The sequence below is a fragment of the Dipodomys spectabilis genome, unplaced genomic scaffold (genome assembly GCF_019054845.1).
Source record: "Dipodomys spectabilis isolate Male_0828 unplaced genomic scaffold, ASM1905484v1 ptg000045l, whole genome shotgun sequence".
In the NCBI taxonomy this organism is placed as follows: domain Eukaryota; kingdom Metazoa; phylum Chordata; class Mammalia; order Rodentia; family Heteromyidae; genus Dipodomys; species Dipodomys spectabilis.
Genome location: NW_024870722.1, coordinates 50,252 through 71,604, shown reverse-complemented (window position 1 = coordinate 71,604; position 21,353 = coordinate 50,252). Strand labels below are relative to the sequence as shown.

Sequence of the window (21,353 nt, the reverse complement as noted above, 5' to 3'; positions counted from 1 at the left end):
AATAAATTGCTTAACCCGTCTTTTTCCACACACACTCAGCCTTCCCTGCTCCCACCCACTCCTCCTTGCTCCTCCTCCCATTGGCTGGGTATGCAACAACAAAAATGCAACAAAAAGCACCACAGAAGACCGGCTGGGATGCTAACTTCCACTCTCTCAGTTATCTCTAGTTATCTCTGCTTCTAGGGAAAGTCCTCCAGCAAAGCAATCACTTTATTTGGCAAGCTGTCTCCACTATCTGATCTTTCTGGACAAAATCACCGGCACCTTTTGATGAATAGAGACTAACTTGTACGTTTGTTTGAAAGAAGTTACAGCTTGTCATCACCCTCAAAATTTTCATAGAGGCTGAAGTTAGTCAATGTGCAGTTCGTGTTTGCCTTTGTTTGAGTCGGATCTAGGCTGCTATCTTCATTTTTTGTTTCTTTGGGTCCGGTTGTGGGGCCTGACCTCAGGGCCTGGGTGCTGTCCCTCGGCTCTTCAGCTCAAGGCTAGCGCTCTACCACTTGAGCCACAGCACCACTTCCGGCTTTTTTCTTTTTGTTTATGTGGTGCTGAGGAATCGAACCCAGGGCCTCAGGCATGCAAGGCAAGCGCTCTACCACTGAGCCACCTTCCCAGCCAGCTATCTCCATTTTTAATGTCCCAGAACCTAACGAGAGAGGCCCACAGATTCAGATTTAGAAATTTACTCATTCATTCATTCATTCATTTGAGACAAGGTCTTAATTTGTTACTGTGACCAGTTTGCATATCTACAGCAACATGCTTAGATGTAATAGTTTTACTTTATTGAAACACTCCAAATATAATACCAATAACGAACTCCTAGATCTAATTCTACTAAGCATGCCCCACACCCAGGGAAAATCTTGGTCTGGAGGTGGAGGGGAGTCTGCCGGGGTATCCTCTGGCTGCTCCAGTGGCTGAAGGGAGAAGCGGCCGCCTTGCGGGTGCAGGCTCCAGACATGGAGTCACCTTGCCCTGGGAGGTCATCTCGCTGGTTCTCTGCTGCCTTGGGTTTTTATATGTTTTAGGCTGGCCCTTCATTTCTGGCTAAGTCTGATTACCAGGGTTGCCTTGGTGACAGCTTTGCTTCTGGTCAGATCTGGTTATTGATGAGGGTGGGGCTGGCTTGCCTCTGGCTGAGTCTGGTTGATGAGGGCTGGTTGCTTTGGTAACAGCTCTGCAGGCTCCCTGGGTGTGTTCTTTTTCTTTTTCTTTTTTTATGTCAGTAGTAGGCCTGAACTCTGGGCCTGGGCGCTGTCCCTCAGCTCTTCAGCTCAAGGCTAAAGCCCTCTACCACTTGAGCCACAGCGCCACTTCTGGCTTTTTCTGTTTACGTGGTGCTGAGGAATCAAACCCAGGGCTTCATGCATGCAAGGCAAGCGCTCTACCACTGAGCCAACTTCCCAGCCCGTCCCTGGGTGTGTTCTTATCTACCCATTCCATAGTTCTAACTTCTAATTTTACAGCTTAACATTTCATATTATTTCACAGCACAATACATTCAATATATTTCTATTCAATCGTGCAATATCATGTCAACATTCAGTAATACATTATGTCTATCTAATAGCACACTATGTCTGTATTTAACAGCACATTATATCAGTACACACTGTCTCAATATTCAATAACACATTATGTCAATGCACTGTCAGTAATCAATAACAGTATGTCAGTATACACTGTCAGTATTCAATAATATTCACTACCGTTACTCAGGCTGGCTTTGAACTTCTGGGCTCAATCAACCCTCCTGCCTCAGGTTCCAGAATAGCTGGGACTACCCATACACAGCTCAGATTTCTAAATACTTTAAAAGGTGCTTGTTTCTATCTATCTATCTATCTATCTATCTATCTATCTATCTATCTATCTATCTATCTATCTATCTATCTATCATCTATCTATCACTAGTATTGGGCTTAAACTTAGAGCCTGGATGTCATCCTTTAATTTGGGGGGAGGGGGTTGTTTTTGTTTTTGGTTGTGGGGCTTGAACTCAGGGCCTGGGTGCTATCCCTGTACTTTTTTACTCAAGGCTAGGGCTCTACCACTTTGAGCATCACTTCTGGTTTTCTGGTGGTTAATTGGAGATAAGAGTGCCCTTCGGGGCTGGGAAGGTGGCTCAGTGGTAGAGTGCTTGCCTTGATGCATGAGGCCCTGGGTTTGATTCCTCAGGGCCATATAAGCAGAAAAAGCCCGAAGTGGTGCTGTGGCTCAAGTGGTAGAGTGCTAGCCTTGAGCTGAAGAACTGAGGGATAGTGCCCAGGCCCAGGGTTCAGGCCCCATGACCAACAACAACAAAAAGAGTCTCTTGCTGAGATCCTCAGATCTCAGCCTCCTGAGTAGCTAGGATTACAAGGATGATCCACTGACACCTGACCCTTTAACTTTTTTATTTAAGGCTAGTAAAAACAATGTTTAGCTCCACTTCAGCTTTATACTGGTTAACTGATGATCAGAGACTCATAGGCTTTCAGTCTACCCCAAGATAGCTCCAAATTGTGATCCTCAGATCTCAGCCTCCTGAGTAGCTAGGATTATAGGAGTGATCCACCTGGTCCCAATATGTTCATTCCATTATGCATAATAAGTGAAAACTGGCTAGATGTGGGGTAGGAAGGAAGATCTTGAGTTTGAAGCCAGCCTGGGCTTCATAGGGAGAACTTGTCAACCACAACAATACTAATAAAATTAATAAGAGCAATAATAATAATTTTACCATTATAGGTCCATCATGAGAATAAAAATGAAATACCATATAAAAACAGTTCATCATCTTGCCTTGTCCAGCAAGTTGAAGTTGAGAGAGAAGAGGTAGTAATAGGAAAGCAAACAAGAGGGGTTGGAGGCGTGGCTTAGTTGGTAGAGCACTAGCCAAAGAGTACTGAGTACCTAATGGGGGGAATAACAATAACAAAAGAGAGCAAACAAGAAACCCATTTATACACACACAGAGCCCTGGTTCCATACTCACACTTCAAGACAAGGGTTCAGTGGCTGCCTCTGCTCACACTTAACCTGTGAGTCCATGCCAATTAGATCACAGGTCTCACCCCTTCTCCCCAGAGCTCTATATTATTTGGTAGCCAACTGCATAGCTCATCAGAGTCGAGGGCACGGAACTCTCTGCCTGTGTGTTTTTAGCTCCTAGCATTTACAAAGTAGACAATCAGATATTTGCCAATTGAATGCTCAGGCTTTTACTTCTCAGTTTCCCTGGCCACATTAGTGAGAAATACCAGGTAATAAGAATTTGTAAGAGATATACATTTGTGTTTATGAATATTCAACATATCTATTTATTACTTGAAGTACGTCTTCATTTTTGAGTTGGGAGGTGTGGTCCTGGGGCTTGAACTTGAGGCTTTAAGCTCTTGCTTAGCTGTTGCGTTCAAGGCTGGTATAGATGTAGTAGAGATCTACATCTCTTATTTTTGACCTTTTGTTGGATAATTAGAAATAAGTGTCTTTCAACTTTTCAACTGCCCATTCTGGCTTTGAATTTAGATCCTCATATCTGAGCCTCTCAAGTATTTAGGATTATTCACGTGAGCCACTGGCACCCAGCTCAGTAACTCTCAGGCTCAATAACTCCTGTTAATTAGAGATGATATAAATCATAGATAACATGTATCACTCTTCATATCCTGTATTTTCATTTACTCTTTGCCCAATACACACACAGTCTGATTTTATTAGGAAAACAAGGAGCCACATGCCTGTAATCCTAGTTACACAGGAAGCTGAGATCTGAGGCTCACAGTTCAAAGCTAGACTGGGCAGGAAGGTCTGTGAGACTTTTATCTCCAATTAAACACCAGAAAACTGGAAGTGAAACCGTGGCTCAAAGTGATAAAGTGCTGCCCTTGAGCAAAATAGCTCAAGGACAACGCCCAGGCCCAGAGTTTAAGTCCCACAATTGACCAAAAAGAAAAACAAAAACAAGAACACAGGGACCTCCCAAGTGTAGCTCAGTGAATGATTGCTTGCTTTTTCTATTTATGTGGTACTGAGGAATTGAACCCAGAGCTTCATGCATGCTAGGCAAGCACTCTAATACTAAGCCCCATTCCCAGTCCATCTTTGTTTGTTTGTTTTCTGGTGGTTAACTGGAGATAAGAATCTCTTAGGCAGGGCTGGAAGGTGGCTCAGTGGTAGAGCGCTTGCCTTGCATGCATGAGGCCCTGGGTTCGATTCCTCAGCACCACATAAGCAAAAAAAAAAAAGCCAGAAGTTGTGCTGTGGCTCAAGTGGTAGAGCGCTAGCCCTGAGCTGAAGAGCTGAGGGACAGCGCCCAGGCCCAGAGTTCAGGCCCACGACTGGACCCAAAAAAAAAAAAAAAAGAATCTCATAGGCTTAGTGAGTGTGGTGGCTCACGCCTGTAATCCTAGCTACCCAGGAGACTGAGAACTGAAGATCGAGGTTCAAAGTCAGCCTGGGCAGGAAAGTCCGTGAGACTCTTATCTACAATAAATCACTAGAATACCAGAAGTGGCACTGTGGCTCAAGCGGTAGAGTGGTTGCCTTGAGCTGAAGAGCGCAGGGACAGCGCCCAAGCCCAGAGTTTAAGCCCCATGACCAACAACAACAAAAAAAGAATCTCATAGACTTTCCTGCCTGGGCTGTCTTTAAACTGTGATCTCAGATCTCAGGCATGAGCCACCAGGACCACTTATATCCTTTAAATCCTGCTTCTTTAAGTTGATTAATTTACTTTTTTTTTTTTTTTTTGGTGGGGGAGAGGGGGAACCGGTCATGGGGCCTGAACTCTGGGCCTGGGCACTGTTCCTCAGCTCTTCAGCTCAAGGCTAGCGCTCTAGCACTTGAGCCACAGCACCACTTCCGGCTTTTTTCTTTTTGCTTATGTGGTGCTGAGGAATCGAACCCAGGGCCTCATGCATGCAGGGCAAGCACTCTACCACTGAGCTACCTTCCCAGCCCTAATTTACTTTTTTTAATTGACTTACATCCCACATTTTAACCCTTGGGCTATAAAGCAACACTGTTCACAGTGCCACTCAACTTTCTTCACGCATTGTCTTTATAAATCACTTTTTGAGCAGGAGGCAGGACTCATTGTTGGTTTTGAATTCTCTGCTTCAGCTGAGAGCTCACACAATAATGCAACTGTGGCCAATCTGTTTGACTCGCATCCGGAGCTCAGGAAGTTCTCCAGAACTGTCTGTCTTCAGTTGTTTGAAGAATCAGGTTCTACCTTGTAACTGAGCTGTCAACAATCTTGTCAACTATGCCACCTTACCATTGAGTTCGATTAACCCAAACATCCCTTTCCTCGCCTGCCTTTCATAGGTCTTTCTAGAATGCTTTGGGACAAATCTCTGTCTCAATATACACAATGGCTCAATGTAGTGTCTTACTTCATTTTTAGTAGCCCTCTAGGGAGTAATATCCCCCACCAGATGAAGTTGATTCCAAGGATGGCTAAATGAAGACATCACTGTCTAATTATGCTTGTCAGAACTAGTCAAATTGTTCTTACAGTTGTGGCTCCTAATTTATCCAGTGTATGACATCAGCTCTCATTCTGTTTATGTTGGTGGTCTCCTAAATCCTGATTCAGGTCTATCTCTCAGACTGCAGGCTTTAAAGCATCTCAAATCCCCTGACTGATCCTTAGCTTTACAGCTTACTGGGTTTGGCTACAGAGTAGGCAAACAATCTGTTAGAAGTGCTTTGACTCCCTGGAATTCATGCCTGTCTCACAGGAAATGCTACTTTGTCCTCTGGCTTTTCCGATGATCTTTTGCAAATCTACTTAAAATCTTGCTTCTAAATTCTGAGTTCTTTGCTCTTTTGTGTGGGTGAAATAATGGGAGGGGGAGGTAGCGATGGTAATGAGCGACTCAGAACAGAGATGATTAGTCCCCAGCTTGAACATTAGGTCAAAATTAGCAACCTAAATTCTTTTTTTTTTTTTTTGGGTCCGGTCGTGGGGCCTGAACTCTGGGCCTAGGCGCTGTCCCTCAGCTCTTCAGCTCAAGGCTAGTGCTCTACCACTTGAGCCACAGCACCACTTCTGGCTTTTTTCTTTTTGCTTATGTGGTGCTGAGGAATCGAACCCAGGGCCTTGAGCATGCAAGGCAAGCGCTCAACCACTGAGCCACCTTCCCAGCCCTGGTTGAGTAGGATTATTGATTGGTCTCCAATACTTTTTTTTTTTTCTTTTTTTTTTGGGGGGGGGGTCCGGTCGTGGGGTCCTGAACTCTGGGCCTGGGCGCTGTCCCTCAGCTCTTCAGCTCAAGGCTAGTGCTCTACCACTTGAGCCACAGCACCACTTCTGGCTTTTTTCTTTTTGCTTATGTGGTACTGAGGAATCAAACCCAGGGCCTCATGCATGCAAGGCAAGCACTCTACCACTGAGCCACCTTCCCAACCCCTCCAATACTTTTTACCAGGGCTGGTCTCCAAGTGCCTTCCTAGTAGTTAAGGTTACAAGTGTGAGCCACCTCACCACACCCAGCTAACCCATACAACTCTTTTATTTTCTCCTTATGGCACATTTATAACTCTCATTCCAAGGCATCAACCAGATTTTATTACATGAAGGTATGTGCATTTAAAGCATGATTTCAGCCACTGACTGTAGAAAAGGCTTCCTCCAACCTTGTCTTACTTACCCATGGACCACAGGACACGCAAAGTACTTTTACATATTCATTTGATTATGGCCTTACCTGTGTGCCCCAGTTTGGAAACTTCCTCAGTGTTTTAGACAATAGCTTGGATTAAATTGGTTCTTGATTGTGTGTGTGAAGGAGGGGGAGGGGAGAAGAGCGAGCGAGCGAGCGAGAGAGCGAGAGAAAGAGAGAGAGAGAGAGAGAGAGAGAGAGAGAGAGAGAGAGAGAGAACCAGAGAGAGTCCTGAGGTTTGAACTCAGGGCTTGGGCACTGTCCCTGAGGGTCTTTTGCTCAAGGCTGATACTCTACCACTTGAGTCACAACAATAACTACTCACAGTTGCTGCTCTCCTTCCTTCCCTTTCTCTATTCTTAATTATTTATAATAGTAATGATAGTTCGACTCAGTACTATGATTTGCTCTCCTAGATTTTTTTTTTTTCCCTTCAAGGCTAGCACTCTACCACTTGAGCCACAGTTCCACTTCCAGTTGTTGGTGTGTGTGTGTGTGTGTGTGTGTGTGTGTGTGTGTGTGTGTGTGTGTGTGTGGTTAATTAGAATAAGAGTCTCAGGGACTTTTCTGCCTCAGTTAGCTTCAAACAGTCTTCTTCAGATCTCAGCTCCTGAGTAGCTAGAATTACAGATGAGCCAGCACCAGGCTTGATGCTATTTACCACACAGGAAATGGCCTAAAACTACAGGGTTATAAACAGCTGGGAAACCTTTTTAAGAAATTTCTGAAGTATGTGTGGGAAAGTGTCTGGGTGAAGCAGGTAGGCTTGGAGCCCTTGGGTGAGTCATTTTTATCTCATGGAAACCAGTTTCATCTTGACTCAGTGAAGAAAATAGCTTCCTCAAAGACTGCAGGGTATACTGTAGTGAATCTAACATCTCCAACTCACAGCTCCAGCTTCTTTCCTAGCTCTGGGACTCAAACCATGAAGTCCAAAGCAAGACAACATTGTGTTCTTGGAAGATTCAAGTGTTAACATGTGTACCTACAGCCACTCCCCCCAGCTCAGGCCTGGCCAGTGGAAAAGCCCCAGGGAAAGAAAGAAGGTATGGGAAGAAAGTTAGGGAATTTCATTGCTTAACTTCAAGTGCCAGAGAGACTATCTTTCCAAATTCACCCAATTGAAGTGTCATTGCTGGGCTGGGAAGGTGGCTCATTGGTAGAGCGCTTGCCTTGCATGCATGAGGCCCTGGGTTCGATTCCTCAGCACCACATAAGCAAAAAGAAAAAAGCCGGAAGTGGCGCCGTGGCTCAAGTGGTAGAGTGCTAGCCTTGAGCTGAAGAGCTGAGGGACAGCGCCCAGGCCCAGAGTTCAGGCTCCATGACAGGACCCCAAAAACAAAAACAAAAGTGTCATTGCTGCCAGGTAAGGCTGGAGCTGACCAGAGTAAGGGACAGGTAGAGTTCTACTGGAAAGGTATTTTTTTTAATTTTTATTTTTTGTGAACATACCGTACAGAGGGGTTACAATTACGTGGGCAAGATAATGAGTACATTTCTTACCAAGCATTGCAGCCTCCTCCTTTGTTTACCCTTCTCATCCCTTCCCAGCCTCCCCCTGCCCCCCCCTACCCAATCCTCCTCCCCCCCCCACCAAAGTTGTAAAGTTCGTTTTCAACATGACAACTTGTACTTCTCATTGTTGCAACAGGTCCACTTGTATCCTTAAATGACTTGTTTTTCCCCATCTCCTCCACAAATTATACTAACATCAAATATAGTGAAAGCAGAGGTTATACTGTGGGGGAGGGACATACAAAGCAACAAAGAAATAATCTTATAAATGCGTTAGAAACAAATGCATGAAAGAAAAAAACATTAAAATACATATCTAAGGGTTCATTTTCCTAACATCACATTATCTGACCTTTTCTGCTTGACTCATACATATACTAGATATTGCAAATAAGGGAAACCATGGGACCTATGTTTCTTTGGGCCTGGCTTACTTCACTTAATATAATTTTTTCCAAGTCTTTCCAATTCCTAACAAATGGGGCAATGTCATTCTTTCTGATGGAGGCATAGAATTCCATTGTGTATATATACCACATTTTCTTGATCTATTCATCTACTGAGGGGCATCTGGGTTGGTTCCATATCTTAGCTATGGTAAATAATGCTGCAATAAACATAGTTGTGCTGGTAGCTTTAGTGTGGTCTTGTTTGTAAACATTTGGATAAATGCCCAAAAGTGGGATTGCTGGGTCGTAGGGGAGCTCTATGTGAAGTCTTTTGAAGAACCTCCATACTGCTTTGCAAAGTGGTTGAACAAGTTTACATTCCCACCAACAATGAAGTAAGGTTCCCTTCTGTCCACATCCCCTCCAGCATCTGTTGTTGTTAGAGTTCTTGATTTTTGCCATTCTAACTGGGGTGAGGTGGTATCTCAATGTTGTTTTGATTTGCATTTCTTTTATGGCTAAGGAGGGTGAGCATTTCTTCATGTGTCTATTGGCCATCCTTCTTTCTTCTTCAGAGAAGTTTCTCTTTAAGTCTTTAGCCCACTTATTTATTGGGCAGTTGTTTCTTTGAGGAATTGTTGTTGGGGGATTTAATTTTTTGAATTCCAAGTGTATTTTAGATATGAGACCTTTGTCCATTGTATGGCTAGTGAAAATCTTCTCCCAATCTGTGGGCTTTCTATTGATATTGCTAGCTATGTCCTTGGAATGGTATTTTAGGACTTCTTTTTGCACATTGAAAGTTCCTGAATAACCTCAGGCTTGAAATGCTTTAAATGCTGAGGGAGAAGTCTGAAGAGTCTGAACCTTGAACTATAAACTTTCTAACAGTCTAACTTCCCTCAAGTTTGAATTGGGTGGTTCTTATAAGTTGAATATATTTTAAAGGTTGAATGCATTTGTAGGCTGGGTATATTTTATTTCTTTTGGTTTTGTGTCAGTAGTGCGGCTTTAACTCAGAGTCTGGGTACTCTGTCTTAGCTTTTTGCTTAAGGCTGGCACTATACCACTTGGTCCACAGCTCTACTTCTGTGTTTTTATCTTTTTGTTTTTTTTTTTTTTTTGTTTCAGCTGGTTAATTGGTTATCCAAGTCTCATAGACTTTCCTGCCTGGGCTGGCTTTGAACCTTAGTCCTCAGATCTCAGAGTCCTGAGTCGTTAGGATTACAGGCCTGAGCCACTCGTGCTTGACTAGGTTAGGTGAATTTTAGACACTGGGTATTATGGGGAAAAGGGGAGAAGGTAGAACAAGAGCTCCAAGTGAGGAGACTTGATTTCTTCCCCACTATAGTCTGCTCTTTTCTTCCTCCTCTCTCCACTCTGGCTAGTTGTTGATGTGATTTTGAAGTGAGATGCTGAGCTTCTGATCACTAAGAATAAGAAGGACATTGCCTCTCTGCCTTCCAAGCATATTTGCTTGTCAGAGAACATAGTGCAAAGCAATACCACAGTTGGAGTCAGGAGCCAATGGCTCACATCTGTAATCTTAGCTACTTAGGAGGCTAAGATCTGAGGATTGCAGTTCGAAGCCAACTCACACAGGAAGTATAGTGAGACTCTTATCTCTGATTAACCACTGAAAAGCCAGAAGTGGACCTGTGGTTCAAATGGTAGAGCACTAGTCTTGAGCAGAAAAGCTAAGGAACAGTGTCCAGAACCTGAATTAAAACTTTAGTACCAGCGCACACATGTGCATGAATGCATGCGTACACACATATACACACACACCAAAAAAAAAACATAGTTCAAGATGTTACCAGGTGGGAAAAGATCCTTGTTGAAAAGTTTCAGCAAATTCCCAAATTAAAATATAAGAAATCAGAAAATTAGCTTTGAGTTCATAAAGCTTAGTAGCCCTAGATTCACTTAGTAATTGTGTTTTTTAACGTCAGAAGACAAGTTTTTATAGAATTTCAAGTACTTTTCTGCAGTGCCTAGGGCTTCATTTTTAGCCTTTCCTGTTACCAAAGAAAGCTAATACCTCACAGGAATTTTTGTGAGTGATTAATGAAGTAAAAAGTATAGTTCGGGGGCTGGGAAGGTGGCTTAGTGGTAGAGTGCTTGCCTTGCATGCATGAGTTGATTCCTCAGGACCACGCAAGCAGAAAAAGCCGGAAGTGGGGCTGTGGCTCAAGTGGTAGATTGCTAGCTTTGAGCTGAAGAGCTGAGGGACAGCGCCCAGGTCCAGAGTTCAGGCTCCACAACCCACCAAAAAAAAAAAAAAAAAAAGTACAGTTTAAAGTCCAGACAGTGTTAATATCTCATTCTATTCTGGAAACATTTCCACTTGCCTGAAAGATGCTGAGGGAGGTCACCTAAGCCATAAAGTTAGAAATAGACATCATCCTTTCATAATGTGAAATATAAGTAGGATATACACAGATACCAAGGATTTAACAAGATGAATGGAAATCAGAGTGCCATGTGGACACATCACAAAATAAAACAACACCCAAGGACTCTTGAATATATATATACATATATATATAGAGAGAGAGAGAGAGAATATATGTTGAATATATATATATTGAATGTATGTTGAATATATAGGATATAATAGGATATATATATATATATATATATATTCCTGTCCTGGGGCTTGAACTCAGGGCTGGTACTATCCCCCAGCCTCCTTGTGGTCAAGGGTAGTACTTTACCACTTGGACCACAGCACTACTTCCAGCTTTTTCTGAGTAGTTTATTGAAGATAAGAGTCTCAGGACTTTCCTGCTTGTACTGGTTTCAACCCATGATTCCCAGATCTCAGCCTCCTGAGTAGCTAGGATTACAGGCGTGAGTCCCCAGTTCCCGGCTTTGAAAACTCTTTACAAATAGAAATCTCACTGGTGCCTATAGTCATAGTAACTTAGGAGGTTGGGATCTGAGGATCACAGTTAGAAGCCAGTCTTAAGTAGGAAAGTCTGTGAGAGTCTTAATCTCCAGTTAACCACCAGAAACCTGGAAGTAGAGCTGTGACTCAAGTGGTAGAGTACTAGTAGCCTTGAGCAAAAAAAGCTCTAAGGAACAGAAAGGCCCTGAATTTAAGTCTTAGTACTGGCACTAACTGACTGAATACATGCGTAAACAAATCTGCTATATCCCCAAACACTTCATTCTTTGCTCAATCTATTTTGTGTGCTTAATTTTATGCCAGGCACTATATTAGGCTTCACAAATATAAAACAAGTGCACCCAAAATGAATATAAGCCTACCCTGTTTTAGGCGCCATGAGAGATTAAGCAGTATTTCTTCCCTCCAGGAGCTTTCCAGCAAGTTAATCTCTATTGAGACTTCAGCAAGGGAAATTTGCCCAGAAGCATTCTGCTAGAAGACAGTCGGCCTGGTTAAAGGGAGTTAAGGTGCCGCCGCATAAGTAAAACTACAAACTTGGATATGCTAAAGTGCAAAGGTCAATTTGCCTCTGAAGGTCAGTTTGTGTCACTCCAAACCTTGCCCTCAGAGAAGAAAATACATACGTACAGGGACCAGCCCGTGTCTGGAGTCCTAGAACGAGGTATGAGGGACACACACAGTGATACTTGATACCATCTCTATAGGAGGGCTTCTAACTTCACACGTGTCACCAGAAGCCATCTGCTCAGGCGGATAGTTGACTGCCCTGATGGATATGAACCTCTGCTGGGACCTTCTGACATGGAGCTCAGGATAATGATTTTCTGCTATCTTCCTGGGACTCCCTTTCATTTTACCCACTTAAAAGCTGCCTTTTTCACAGAGGGAGATCTTGGATCCCCTGCACAGATCCCCTTGTGCTTAAGGTTCTGCCCTCACATTTAATTCCTAGTGAGAAATTCTATAGCCTCAAGTCCAGACTGACTTCCCACAGACTACAATGGGTGTTTCATTCAAATATATGCCTGTTGGGAAGGGAAAGACCAAGAGCTAGTCAAAAATACTTGAACTCGGGGCTTACACACTCTCCTTTAGCTTTTCACTCAAGGCTACAATTTGAGCCACAGCTCCACTTCCAGCTTTTTGCTAGTTAATTAGAAATTTGATTCTCAGGGGTTTTCCTACCTGTGCTGGCTTTGAGCTTTGAACCTCACATCTCAGCCTACTGCATAGCTAGAATTAGAAGCTTGAGCTACCAGTGTCCAGCTAGAAAAACAACTTTAATGGGCTTGTTTGGTTTTCTCCTCCCTCATCCTCTGCTGCCCTGTGTTAGGTGCAGATAGACAACTCAGCTTCCTCCTTAGCATCTTTTGCAAAAGTATATATAAAAAAGGCAACCATCAGTAATGATATTACTAGACTGCTTCAAAAATGATTCATGTAACTTTATACTTTTTTACCATATTGGAATAAAACCATCTCCTAGTTGTGAGTGTGTGTGTGTGAGTGTGTGAGTGTGTGTGTCATAGTTGGACAGACCCAGGGTTTGGAGCTGGAGACGGAGAAGGAGAGGAGCAGGTGTCTGAACAGTCAAGGTTGAATGCGTGCATGAAAGAGTGAGGTACACCAAAACATCAGAGCAGAGGCTGGGGAGGTGGCTCAGTGGTAGAGCGCTTGCCTTGCATGCCTGAGGCCCTGGGTTCGATTCCTCAGCACCACATAATCAGAAAAAAAAAAGCCGGAAGTGGCGCTATGGCTCAAGTAGTAGAGCGCTAGCTTACCTGAGGGACAGCGCCCAGGCCCAGAGTTCAGGCCCATGACCGGACCCAGAAAAACAAAACAAAACAAAACAAAACATCAGCGCAGAAACCTCTTCCCCAGGCAGTCACCTGTGTCATAACTCCATAATATTCATCCACATGAACTCAGTTCTCCCCTGCTCTCCCAGGTTTCTCTCTGTTTCCTCAGTTCCCTTATTCTTTCTTTTCTAGCCTACCCAAAGGCTCCACTCCATGAGCCCCAATACAGCTTTTCAATCCCAGGCCCATTGCACAGAAAGAGCAGCCCACAAAAGATGGCTAAAACACATGTGCAAAATATTCACCTTCTGCTGGGTGCTGGTGGTTCACACCTATAATCCTAGCTACTCAGGGGGCTGAGATCTGAGAACTGCAGTTCAAAGCCAGTCCAGGCAGGAAACTCCATGAAATGCATCTCCATTTAACCACCAGAAAACCAGAAGTGGAACTGTGGTTCAAGTGGTAGAGTGCTCTCCTTGAGCTGAAGAGCTGAGGGATAGTGCCTAGGCCCAGAGTTCTAGGCCCACAATGGACAAAAAAAAAAAATCACCCTCCCACATATGAGAAATGACAAATGATTGCAATTCTTTCATTCAAGCAGATTCTAAAGAGAAATATGAAGGGATCTCTAGTGTTAGTGGACAGGTAGTGTAACAAGTTGTCCTGGACACTGGTGGACTGATGGATAACTAGAACATAGTTTAAAAAAACAATTTGGGCATATGTATCAAGAATTGTACGTGTTTCCATCTTTCAAACAGGCAGGTCTTAATTCTAAAGAAAATAACAATAAAATGTGGTAAAACTGAGTGTGGGAAGGTATTTCCTTCTTTTTGATGTTAGTCATCCATGAGGATTTTTTGTGTGTGTGTGCCAATATTGGGGCTTGAACTCAGGGCCTTATATGGGTTTCTCTTATTTGTTTTTTTGATTGTTGTTATTTGCTTTTTTCACTCAAGGCTGTTGCTCTATCACTTGAGCCACAAATCCACTTCAAGCAGTTTTCTGGTTGGTTGAAAGGAAGAATCTCCTGGGCTAGCTTTGAACCCTGATTTTCAGATCTCAGCTTCCTATGCCTAGGATTACAGGTATGAGCCACCAGCACCCAGCCTAAAGCAGGATTTTACATAGTGAAAACCAGACAAGATGCTTAATTAACCACTGACAAACTTGTCAGTGGGCTCTGATAAAAAACAATCTGATATATGTTTTTGATCTGATCCATTTCTTCATTGTCTGGCATTCTGTATCTTTTGCAAAAGTATTTAAAAAAAACACAACAGTAACAATATTGCTAGTGTGATTTAAAAAATGACTCATACAGTTCTACCCCTTTTACTATATTGAAATAAAACTACCTCCTAGTCATGAGTATGTGTATATGTGTGCACACGCATGATTGAAAACAATGTAGTACAGGATCAAAAGCATGATTCAAAACAATGCAGTCATTAGCAATTGTTATGCTATGTTGCTATGTAAAAGTAGCAGAATCCAAAGTTATATAGTGAGTATGGCAAATTATGTAAAGCAAACAAAAGAGAGTTAAACAATTGTCAGTTTGTCTTGTGTGCACTTATGTTTCTCTTGTTCATATTTTTCTGTAGTTCTAGATTTTCTGCTACAAGTTTGAATTGTGTGTGAGGAAAAAGGTACTGCCCTGAGCTTTTTGGGCTCAAGGCTAGTGTACCACACTTCCACTTCTGACTTTTTTTGGGTGCTCAATTGGAGATAAAAATCTCATGGACTTTCTTGCCAGGCTGGATTCAAACCAGGATCCTCAGATCTCAGTTTCCTGAGTAACTAGGATTATAGGTGTGAATCACCAGTATCCAGTTTTAAGAACATTTTTTTTTATGTCATGCACACACACAGACTACACTATCACCACCAGCAGTAGCATCACCACACTACACTCAGAGCTACCTTCCTGCCGAACTGAAACCTGGCCCACATACTTGTGTCACCCAGAAATGTTCATGAGGAGAACAGGCATCTTTCAACCACTCAAGTAAATCAAGGGCGCTCTAGTCTTCAAGAATGAAATGAACAAATTCCTTTGTAAAGGCCACACAGGCAGAGCCAAAGTAAACAATGAGATGATGAGGAGCAAGGTGTTTTCAGTCCAGCCCATAGCAGGAAAGGAGAACCCCAGTATCTTGGCTCCATATGTACTATTTGGTCCTTCCTCTAATATGGGCTGGGGACAGTACCTTAGGATAATAGTCTTCTATTTACCTCCTTTCAGATGCTGTTCCTTGTGGGTCTTCAGGGGGAAATCTTGCCCACAGGTGTTGAGGAGGTACTTCCAGGAGACCTTGAAGGCCACCAGATCCTTCATGGAGTTCAGCTCAGCCTGGAGCCTGGAGATCCCACCATAGACCATGGGTTCCATCTTGGAAGCCAGAAACGTGCTTGGGAAGCAGCTGAGTAACTGTCCCACGGTTTCTTTGAATTCAACCGTGGCCTTTTCATCCACGTGAATACAGTGGATATTTGGGGGTATGTAGATAGCCTTAAACAGCCTTCTGAATATATCAAAGTTTTTGTGGACAACCATGATATAGGTCAAAGGAAGGCAGCTTCATCTCTGGACAGAATTTCATTATGTAATTGTTTAGGGTCAAGCACTCTTACAAATTCTATGTCTCCGTGATATCACTTTTACCCAACACCTTTTGTGCCAGGTCACAATTGTGTCACAGACTTCTGTGAGGACTGAAGCACTGGAGACTTTTCCCACTACCAGATATTTTTTGTATAATTGGTAGACAAGGATGAAAGTGTTATGGAGCTAGCTAGGAGCCCCATGATAAAGGTGGACACCTTCTGCTTCGTCTTCCTACTACTTCTTCTTCATCCATCATTTTTCTGATTTCACACCATTGCCAAAGTCAGGTCTAGGCCCAGTCTGAAGAAATCCTTAGTAACTCTGTATTTATGTATGCATTTGTTTATGTATTTATGTATAGATATATTTCCTTATTTATTGTGCTGGCCCCGGGGCTTGATCTCAGAGCCTGGGCTCTCTCTCCTTTAGCTTTTTCCTTCAAGGCTAGTGCTCACATCTCCATTTCAAGCTTTTTGTTGGTTAACTGGAGAGAAGAGTCTCATAAACTTTTCTGCTTGAGCTGCCTTTGAGTATCTTGGATTACAGATATGAGCCACCGATGCCTAGCAATGACATCTTTATTTTCAGACAGCAGTAAAAGTCAACAAGATTCACTGAAGAGGAGGGCAGTCACTCTGAATCTGAAGTTCTTCTCTGATCCTGAAAGGACTGGGCGGAGCTGAGAACAAAAGTCACTGGGCCAAGGGATCAGCTGATCATCAGGCAAGCACAGCTGGGCACTTCTTTCAGACCAATGTCACATGAAGACTGTCACCTCAGCATGGTCTTCCTACAGGAATATGTCATCCTGCAGCTCTCTTCCTCCAGAGAAGGTGCTCATCACAACCACTGGTGTCACCAGGGACATTTCTTCTTCAACATGGGACAGTCACTGTTGTCCTGAAGCAGGTCTCTGTTGAAAGTAACAATACCTCAACTGAAGAGCAGTGTCTTGATAACTTAGATCTAAAAATAAGGATCAGGTGCCGATGGCTCACGCCTGTAATTCTAGCTACTCAGGAGGCTGAGATCTGAGGATCACAGTTCAAAGCCAGCCCAGGCAGGAAAGTCCTTGAGACTCTTTTTTTTTTTTTTGGTCCGGTTGTGGGGCCTGAACTCTGGGCCTGGGCGCTGTCCCTCAGCTCTTCAGCTCAAGGCTAGCGCTCTACCACTTGAGCCACAGCACCACTTCTGGCTTTTTTCATTTTTTGCTTATGTGGTGCTGAGGAATCAAACCCAGGGCCTCAGGCATGCAAGGCAAGCTCTCTACCACTGAGCCATCTTCCCAGCCCCGTCCTTGAGACTCTTATCTCCAATAAACCACTCAGAAAACCAGGAGTGGTGCAGTGGCTCAAGTAGTAGAGTGCTAGACTTGAGTTGAAGAGCTGAGGGACAGGGTTCAAGCCCAGAGTTCAAGCTCCATGACCAACAACAACAACAAAAAGAATTCAGAGTTGGGTTGGGAATGTGGCTTAGTGGTAGAGTGCTTGCCTAGAATGCATGAAATTCTGGGTTTGATTCCTCAGTACCACATAAACAGAAAAAGCTGGAAGTGGCACTGTGGATCATGTAGTAGAAGACTAGCATTGAGCTAAAGAAGCTCAGGGACAGTGCCCAGGCCCTCAATTGAAGCCCCCAGGACTGGAAGAAAAATAAAAGAATTCAGAGTATTTCAGGGCTGGAGGGAATATAATGGACTGTTCATCCCAACCAATTCAATGCACCTTACAAATGGAGGACAGCAGAATTGAACTATAGCTAACATTCCACCACACCAACGTGGGAGGTGAAAATTGACATGATATCTACTTTGCACATAAGGAAAGGGAAGCCTAAAGAAAACACTGACTTACCTGATATTTAATAATGAACACATGGGGTCTTAAACTTAAATGTATGTGTGCACGTGCACACCCCACACACATACACACACCCTCCCCCCCCACCACCACATCTTGATGTGACATGTAAGCTGGCCTGGAAATCTTAGATTCATGTAATCTTCCTGCCTCAGCCTCCTGAGTAGCTGGGACTGGATTTCAACCCTTGAACTCTTTTCTTGAGCTCACAGGCCTTCTATCTCCCTCTGTCTTTTCTGAATGAGTTCCCCTTTACCTTTTAGGTCATGGTGCAACCGATGAGGCTCTCTGGTGAGCTTTTCCTATCTTCCCCAGGCTAGGTTGGGAGCCACTTCTTTTGCCCTAATGGGGTCTCTTACTCCCTGGAATTTTGCTTCTATTTGCTCTAATATCAGTCATGGGACACTAGTCCTGTCTGTTGGGCATTGTATTGTCCGCCCCTGGCTCAGAGTAAACATTTATCACTGAATTTAGTCCAACTTACCTCCTTTTCTTCCTGCCAGGCATTAGCCAAAATCTACTGAAGATCCAGTGTGACCTGCAAAACATTTTTATACAACATGAGAGCTAAAAATGATTTTGCCCTTTTGAGTTATTAGGGGGAAAAATTAAAGTATGAAAATAGTTTATGATGTGACTATTATATGAACTTCAAACTTCAGTGTCCATAAGCACAGGGTTATTAGATCCTAGCCATGCTCACATGACAGCAGAGCTGAGTTACTGCCATGGAAAGCTAAACCCTAAGCTATTAGGCTAGCCAGCAAAGCCTAATAGCGTCACGGGTGGCTCCTTATCAGAAATGGCTTTCCGGTCTCTTCTCTCTTTTGTCTGATTCTCTGTATACTGCCCATGTTCTCACCAATTCAAGATGGCTGTTGGAGACATGGTGCCATTTTGCTTTCTGCTTTATTTTTGAGATCTGGTGAATGTTAGGAGGACATCATATTTGGTGATAGCAGAGTAGAGGTTCTAAAGAGAGGCTTGTGTGGGGCTGAGTGTATAGCTTAGTGGTCCAGTATGAGGCCTTGGGTTTGATCCCCAGAGAGAAGAGAAGGTGGGAATTTGTGTGGGTTTCCATACTGGCTTTGCTATGTAACCTGACCAGGTGAGTTTACCTTTCTGTTTCAGTCTTTATAAAATAAGGAGAAAACAATCAAGGTGGTTTTGTGGGTGCCTGTGTTAAAAATATGTACTTTGTGTGAACTCTGACACATGGTAAACATTCTTACTGCTGCCTGCTGCTGCACCCTGTTCACTGTTACCATTTACCATGTGGCCAATGCCCTAGAAAGCCTGGCTCAGTGGAGGTCCAAGCTGTGATGAGACACAGTCCTGGCCCTGCTCAGAGTAGCTCAGTTGGAGTAGCTTAGTGTGCTTTTCCTGTCATTCAGGAGGGCAGACAAGACTGGGGGTGTGGGAAGAGGGGTGGAGGGAGGAAGGGAGAATTTTCATGCCATGCAATCATTTTATTCCCACCTGCCTGTGAGCAGCCAAAAGGGAAGAATCATCTCCACAGATACAACAAGGCACGCCTCAGTGTGATATTTGAGGGACAGTAAAAAGTCTACAAGTTCTCAGCCCACAGAGGCCAGCTAGCTTAGGTGTCAACAAAGATCCCAATAAGTCTGGTGCTGGTGGCTCACGCCTAGCTACTTAGGAGGATGAGAACTGATGTTGGAGGTTAACTAGCCTGGGCAGAAAAGTGTAAGAGAATCTCATCTCCCATTAACCAGCAAAATGCTGGACTGGAGGTGTGGCTCAAGTGGAAAAGCACCTGTCATGAGCAAGAGTGAGAACCAAGTGAGAGTTTGTGGGCTAGAGATCAAGCCTGTTATGAACACCAAAAACAAAACCCAATACAAACAATAAAGAGGTTCCATAAGAAGACACAGTGTTTATTATCTAACAAGACTGACTGACTGATAGCTTCTTTATACCTCATTAAATCCCATTAGGAATCTAATGACTATAGAGATCCTGAAAAAATGAGACTTGACACTAGTGAGCTTAGGAATAAAAGCAAGCCAGGCCTGGAGTGTGGGCTGCTGCTAGGGATCCTTTAGAGTGTGTTGGCAGGGAGGGCTGCACCCCAGGGGAGGAGACTAAGGCTGGAAATTCCATCCGAGATTTCATATACCACTTGGACTCCTGTCCCATTTAGAAGTGACTCTTACAAATCAAGAGTTCTTCATAGTCCTAGACAAACTCAAATAAAACTTAAATCATTTTTGTTACCTTCATGTGATTTGACTGAGCACTGTTTTGGGGTTTGGTTTGTTTTTTTAATTCAGAAAAGTTAAATGATACCAGAACTGGTGATGCATACCCATAATCCAGCTACTCAAGAGGTAGAGACAGGGAGATCATGAGTTTACAGGCAGCCTGGAGAAAGTTGTGAGACCTTATTTGGAAAATAAAATTACAAATAAAAGGGGTGAGGTGAGATTCAAGTGGTAGAGCACCTGCCCAGCAAATGCAAGGCTCTGAGTTCAATCCCCAGTATCACCAAGAGAAAGGGAAAGCTAAAAGACAGTCCTGTGACAGGATGGAACGGAACTTCAGAGGACAGTTTAAGATATAAGAAAAATGCTGCCCATGGCTGGGCACTGGTGGCTCACGCCTGTAATCCTAGCTACTCAAGAGGCTGAGATCTGAGGATCATGGTTCAAAGCCAGACCAGGCAGGAAAGTCGGTGGGACTCTTATCTCCAATAAACCATTAGAAAACTGGAAGTGGTGCTGTGGCTCAAGTGGTAGAGCGCTTGCCTTGAGATGAAGAGCACAGGGACAGTGCCCAGGCCCAGAGTTCAAGCCCCACGACCAACCACAACCATCACCACCACCACAACAAAAATGCTGCCCAGGAAAAAGAAGGTGACTTGGATCTGGATGCTACTTGCAAATGCATTTTCTCCCTTTCACCCCACAGCCAGGACTTCAGAATGCAAAATCCTACTATTCGAAGATCAGTGGAAGGTCAGATGGAATAGTAGATGGGATTATCTTAACTTCAATGAGATCTGTTCTTTTTTTTTTTTTGGTTGGTCGTGGGGCCTGAACTCTGGGCCTGGGCGCTGTCCCTCAGCTCTTCAGCTCAAGGCTAGGATCCTACCACTAGAGCCACAACGCCACTTCCGGCTTTTTTCTTTTTGCTTATGTGGTGCTGAGGAATTGAACCCAGGGCCTCATGCATGCAAGGCAAGCGCTCTACCACTGAGCCACCTTCACAGCTCGAGAGATCTGTTCTTATAGGCTGTTTCTACTCTCAGATGGCAGCCTAATAAAAAAAAAAATGTGTGCTTTTCAAAGAGCTTGGCAAAATATTTGCACTTTGAAACCAAGAGACAATAACATTCCACATGGGTTAAACTTATCAGGACTAGGTAAATATATTCAAAGTGAAATAAAAATGATTTGGGACCCATGTGACCCAAGCCAGTGGGTACATTCAAAGAACCTTTGAAGGGTATCTAATTCTAACAACATTCATACATATGAATGTCCTGTAGATACTTTGTTATCTTCTGTAAATAAATTATTCTTATAAACCCCAGAGGTAGCCTAATGTGCCAAGTTTGTTACCACCCGCTGGTTGAGGTCAC

General features: G+C 43.6%; 1 pseudogene; it reads right to left on the bottom strand.

Moving 5' to 3' along the window:
• Window positions 1-15,201: 15,201 nt before the first annotated feature.
• On the bottom strand, window positions 15,202-18,637 carry LOC122106967 (annotated as a pseudogene).
• Between the last annotated feature and the right edge of the window lie 2,716 nt (window positions 18,638-21,353).